This window comes from Phyllostomus hastatus, unplaced genomic scaffold, assembly GCF_019186645.2.
Source record: "Phyllostomus hastatus isolate PE091 unplaced genomic scaffold, TTU_PhHast_1.1 phas_scaffold_501, whole genome shotgun sequence".
Classification (NCBI taxonomy): domain Eukaryota; kingdom Metazoa; phylum Chordata; class Mammalia; order Chiroptera; family Phyllostomidae; genus Phyllostomus; species Phyllostomus hastatus.
Window position 1 is genome coordinate 37,701,669 of NW_025334033.1, and position 6,484 is coordinate 37,708,152.

A 6,484-nucleotide genomic window follows, 5' to 3' on the forward strand; every position below is an offset into this window, starting at 1 on the left:
CCTCATTGTGGTAAGGACTCAAGCTTCCTGACCTACCATTTTTTTTTTAACTGACGGATAGGCCTCTTAATTACCAATAAGATGGCAATATGGTTTTGCATCCTTGAACTTGAAAAATATGTCTTCAGTAGCCTGTTTCTTGAGCGTGTTTGTTTGAAGAAGGTACAGCCAGACACCAGGTTGTCAGTGTGTTATTTCCACACAGAAGACGGTGCTGGTACTAGTGTTTCTCCCGAGTAACTGTTTCGCTTTCTCCTTCTGTAACATAACCACCTTCCAACCCGGACACTAGAAAATGAAGTCAGGACTGCTTTTCCCTGTCAAATCTGCTTTTCAGAACTAAGAACCATAAAGGAAACACACAGACTTTCAGTCTCTCGGAGACGATCTAGTCAACCCCCATGTATTTCAGATGAGGAAGTGAGAGGCCCAGGAAAGGCCAGCAGTTTCTCCACCCACCTCCCTCCTGACCCCATCCACTTTCACTTCACGTTTCTCGCTGATGTTTAATTTATCTTGCTTAACATTGTGTGTTTTTCTAAGCTGCCCTAACTAATATCTGGAAAAGGTGAATTGTAAGTGGACAGAATCAATAGAAACACTATTGTCATGGAAACTTTCCTCCCCATCACCCTTCCCTCTTGCTCCGTCCTTAAAGTCAGACGCTGCTGTTGCGGGGAGCCTTGGTCCCCTGGAGCCACGGGATGGCTGCTGCCGTTGGGCTGCTGCTGCTGGGACGCTGAACCCGTGTGAGCTGACCGCTGGCTGGAGGGAGAGCAGGGTTCGAGTAGTGTTGTCCACAAGCCCCGTTGTGTGGTGCACTCAAAGACCAGCACTCCAAGGTGAGTACACAAAGCTTATTGTTTTCTTTGGGGACCTTTTGCCACACTCCCCCTCACTGTGCTTTGAAAATTAACCACCAGAGTCTGGTCATTACGACTTCATTAACTATTCCTTGTAATTGCACCAGTCATAATTAATTCATTTGTTATTCACATGGGTGACATACGGACACTTTAATAGATTTTCCTCAGGGAATTCCACATATTAAGTAATATTGATGGTGCTTTTGGAAAAGGCTGAAAAGGGAACCACGATAAGAACCATTTTGTGTAAGTAGCAGTGAGTTATTTTATCATAAAAGTAAGTTAATTGTTTTAATCTGTCAGCCTTTTTAAGCAGAAAATCAGGTGTATAAACTACTCCTTCCTCCCTCCACCAGACATTTGTGATCTGTAAATCAGAGTGCAAAAATAAAGTCATTCTTATAAAAATAGATGGTATATTTACACAAATGTATGCCAGACTATTTAAGTAAATAATACTTGAATTAATTTCAGGTTAAAACCTTTCCTTTAAGCCTTTTTCCTTTTTTTTTTTTTTTTCAGAAACCATCTGTATTTTAACATCTCACTGCACAGCCGCATTCCTCATGTTTAATTTATGTTGGCAATCTTTTGTGGCAAGACCAACTTAATTTTTAAATGAAATCATTTCATTTTAGGTAAAACATTGGTGACCCAAATATTACACACTTTCAAATTATGCATAATCCCTCCTCCACCCTCACCCCCTCCACGTCCCCCTTCCCTCTTTTTTAGTGGAGCTGAATGAAAATTCCACACTGCTGGTTATTTAAACAAATACTTTAATCATCCGTTATCTGGTAGAACCATCAAGCCTGGGCTGACAGACACAAAATTAAGTGGCAGAACTAAGGCAATTATCTATATAATTCAGGTTAAAAACTAAATTCAACAACCAGTTTTGCCTGAAATACTTCAGTCGTGGAGAGGTGGGGAAAGCGTCCGTTTGGTTTGTATTATTGCCACAATTGCCTTAATTCCCATTGACTCAGTGTGAGTGGAATCATGGACACACAGAATTTTCGTCTGTTGGACAATATCTTGTCAAACTCCCTTATTTTTCAAGTGAGAAAGCTGAGACCCACAGAGGTCAAGTGCCTTGCCCAGGTCATCAGAGGGTGGCAGAGTTCAGTCATGAATGTTCATTTCCCTGTTCCCAGGTCAGCATCTTGCCCTGGTTCCATTGTCTCTAGAAGTCAAGGGAACAGTGCCAGCATGATAAACTTTAGATAAAGACAGCAAAATGCCACCCAAGGCCTTGAACCCAAACCAAATGCAACAATTCGCTCCAGCTGCGTATCAAATAATTTTCTCTGCCCACGTTCTACTAACATTAAAATGACCAGCTTTTAAAAGTACACATGGGTGTTCACATAATAAACGAAAACATTTTCACCATTCTAATAAGTACCCAAGGAAAAATCTACAAAAGCACTCTAAGGCCTACAGGAAAACTCAGACCGAGGGTGTTGTGTGAGCTGGAACGGCCTCCCTGTCAGTGCCCGCAAGCCCGGTTATCAGTTGGATGACCTTCAAGTAAAGTAAGCATTACATCAGACCATTATGAAAGACCCCAGGTTAAGGTTCCAAGTTCTCTCCAGAAGAGCTCCCAGCCTGTTAGTGGGGTGCTGTGTTTCTATCTCCTAGGGTATTGAATTTGACAAACATATACCCTTTGTGTTTTAAACAATAAAGTTTTTGTACTTCTGCCAAAGGGTGCTTTCTATTTTAAAGACAGCCCCAAATCTCAACTGCTTAGTTCACCTGCCTTTTCTGTCTTAAAGCCTGTCACATGCTTTTTCAAAAATGTGTTTGTTTTGTGTGCATTTTTATGTCAGGATTTCTGATTTTCACAAAGTCCACCTGTAGGTTATTCATGTGAACCACCCAGGAAAGGCTGGGCTTGTTTCTGCATTCTACTGGCTGGAATGGGAGACCCAGACTAAGGTCAAAATTATTACGTGGAGATTAAACTGTAGAATTTAATTATGTTTTCTGTTGCTCCTGGTACATTTATTAATTTAGCAGTACAAACTGACTGAAGCTAAACAAGCAGGACTGATTAATTTGCAAAGACATCTAGGTAACAGATTGTGATCAAAGAGGAGACCTGATCCTGTTAGATTGAAATGTGTTGTTTTGTGCTGCAGAAAGGACACGGAGCAGCATGGTTTATCTCTATCAATGCTTTCCTCTGAAGGAGGGGAACAAGCTTGCAGATACTAATCAGGGCTGAGGCCCTGCCACTCAATAATTACCCACTGTCTCATCATAATCCCGGAACTAAGCCCCTGCCCAATCCATCTGGGACCCTTTTCCATCTATTGCACAGCTCAAGAATATGTGTGTAAGCTATTACCTCTGGTCGTGCTATCTGTCCCCTGAGTATAGATTCATGGCAGTGACCAATTAGGTTGCCGTGTTCTCTTTCCCCCTTTGCTTCCGAACCATCCTATACGTCTCAGCACTGGTAATGAAGCACAGGTCCATCGGGGTGCAGAAATCCACTCACCTATAAAAGCTGTCTCATCATAGTCCCCGATAAACCTCACTCAATGCTTAATTTCCGCCTTGAAAAGAGGGGTGGCAAGACCACGGCTCTCAGTCTTGAGGTTTCTTTAAGCCACTCTCAACCTGCCACTGCCTTCTGCCAGGAACAAATCACACAGGGAGGAAAATGTTTCTGACCCTAATCCAGAAATCAAATGTCCAGGAAGTGAGGAGGGCAGATGTGGGATAATTGAATCCTGGATCCCTGAGCGAAAACCCAGGAGCATGCAGCGGTTGAGAGCATGAGTCCTGAAGTCGGAGAGATTCGGGCTGAAGTTCTGGCTCTGCTGTTTACCAGCCAGTCACTTAACCTCATGGAGATTCCATTCCCCCCTCGATAAAATAGCACATACTGGTAGGGTGCCTTGGGGAGTTAACTGAGCACACAGCTCCACAAAGTACACAACCTCAGTAACTGTTAGCTAGGCCTACCATTTTCTGAATTCTCATTACATTTAGAGTAGAACCAAAAAGCCTCGTCCTTGATCCAGTTGGGCCGATGATTATCTACTAAGTATATTTTATGTGTATATATATTTCATCTTCCCATATAAATGATACATCCCTGAAGGGTAAATTCCATGTCTTTTTCTTTTTTTGTATCCCACAGGTGCCAGTTAATGATGCTGGCAGATTCTTTTACTTAAGCTGAAGAACTCTCCATAAAAAAAAATGTGGAAAGTGAGAGGGACAAGTAGTTATAATTTCCAAATAAAGGAATAGAGGCAGCAGAGATGTTAAGGACATTGCTGTTGTTAATGGTAGAAATCTGTAAGGCACAATCAAGTCATTGCTAGTAGCAGAGTTTTCAGAGCAACTACGTGACGCCTACTGTGTTCTGTCGATCAGGACAAAGCCCGTTTGAAGCCGAAGGAGCCGTTTGCAGGGCACAGGCCGAGCTCCTAACCAGGACCCCATCCCGGATCTTTGCTGCCACTGACCGTGTTTCCATGAGGTAAATCTATAACTTGGCTTTTCTTGTTCTTCTCTGGCAGCCAGAGAGGAAACATTTTCATATGCTAAAACATGAGAGTTTCACACTTACACTGACAAAACACCCCTCCCCGGAGGCTTCGAGGACATACCCTGAAGATGAACCACCCATTGGAATTTATACCAGCAGCTCTGGCAGCTGTTTTGTATTTATTTCCGCAGTTGGGCCATTTCAGTTTGGGGCTCCTATTCATTATATAAGCAAACGTTTGTTAAGGGATTAGGAATGGAACGAGGGGTGTTTGTCAGGAGTGTAGTTAAGGTGGTGTGTTAACTTGGAAAGACTTATGACCTCCCTGGGCCGCATCTGGCCGATGGGCATGTCCTCCTTGCTCTACTGTCCCAAAGCGTCGGTGAGTAAGAAGCACTTCGGGTAAAACAGTGTAAGGCTCCAATACATTCGCTTTTGGCAAATTCTTTGCCTGCAGCACTTCCTAATGCCTTTTTGTTGTTGTTTAGAATGAATTATGTTCTTACAAAGTGTTTAAAAAATATTTTGGTTCATAAACTGTTATTTCTAGTACACTAATAATATTTAGGCTCTAGCAAAATGATTACAGATACTGATAAAGAGTACCTTGCAGATGACACAGTGATTTTCCCGAACGGCTACGTGGCTTTGCGGATCGACCCTGCACTTGCCTGTGAAGAAGACCGGCCTCTGTGGCACAGCAGTCACTTGGATCCCCTCTGAGCATCCTTGTTTTCCCCAAAAGTACTTTTGAACACTTCAAATTCTTGCAAAAATTCTTCTCTTTCTTTCTCTCTTGCTCCTTTTTTTGTTGTTGTTGTTGGAAACTGATTCTTGCTGGAGCTGGGGTTTGCAGTTGCGGGTGCAGGCCCATGCATAGCATATTGACATACGTAGTTAATTATAAATTAATTATAAACTCTTTGTTTATAAGTTGACTTGTTCATGTCATTTAATGCTTTACATCTTGGGGTCTGCACAAATGAATTACTTTAGAGGTCTCTGGCTCCCAGGAAGGGTGTGTCTAAGTTATTAAGGTAGGTAAACTGAGGCTATGAAATTACTAGATTTCCCAGGGGGCCAGCCCTGTTGCCTATGAGGAACTTGGATCATGGACCCACATACAGGCCCTGCACTAGAGAACCCCACTACCCTTTTCTCCATTCGTGTCTTGCTCACCTTCTCTGTGGCTGGTCACACTGCGGACTTCTCTCTCCAACGAACACTTCTCTCTCTTGGCTCCTGTGACAGGATCTTCCTCAGTTCTCTCTCCTCCTCATCCTCTGACTACAACAGGTGTTCCTTAACCCTCTCCATGCTTCTTTCCCAATGTAAACCTTCCAAAACCGATTTATTTTTGTGTCCTTCATGCCATCCCTAGACGGAACTTGGGAACCTCCTCCTCCTCCAGTCCTGATCACTTCTCCGGACTCTGGGCTACCAGTGCTTTCTACAAGTCTGTGCCTGGAAAGAGCCTTGTCTCCTTAAACCCGACTTGTCCTCAAATAAGCCCATTAAACACCCTTACCCTTAGTGCATGCACACACACCCTAGGAAAGTATTTCCTCTTTCAAACAACACTATTTGACTTCCAGCAGCGGCTCCATACAATTTAACACTTCCCTGTTCTCTAATTGCTTACTTTGTGTGTCTGTTTTGCCTCCTGACTAGATTGCAATATCTTGGAGGGAGGAGGTTCCGTGGAGCAGGAGGTCCCTGGAGAGCCCCTAATAAGTGCCAAATGCAAAAAGGTTGAAGTCACCAATTGAGAAAATCCGCATAAAATACACCTGAGCTTTTGGCCTGTATAAAATCAGCATGATGTTTTCTCCTGGGAGAGGTTCACAGCATATAATTTTTAGTTCTTATTCTCCCCAATGCTCAAGTTACTCTAGGAAGCAATTTAGGGTGAGAGAAAGGCAGAGGTCCGACTGAATACATGGCAACAAAAATACTCTAAAATATCTTCCATGAGGAAAGCTGGTTCCACCCTGACTGAATATTCTGGTGCATAGGTAGGCCTTGGAACTCCCACAGGTAACAGGCAAGGTACAAATGCCCGGCTAAGGGAATACAGCACGGCACAGTGGAATCAGCCAGAGCT

At 43.2% G+C, this 6,484-nt stretch overlaps 1 long non-coding RNA gene across 2 annotated transcripts; it reads left to right on the forward strand.

Moving 5' to 3' along the window:
- Positions 1-510: 510 nt before the first annotated feature.
- Positions 511-5,261, forward strand: LOC123808698. Of its 2 annotated transcripts, XR_006783822.1 has the most exons (4): positions 511-842; positions 1,389-2,407; positions 4,266-4,371; positions 4,994-5,261. It is a non-coding gene; the product is annotated as an uncharacterized LOC123808698 (long non-coding RNA). The 2 variants fall into 2 exon arrangements; XR_006783821.1 differs by lacking the exon at positions 1,389-2,407.
- Positions 5,262-6,484: the final 1,223 nt, after the last annotated feature.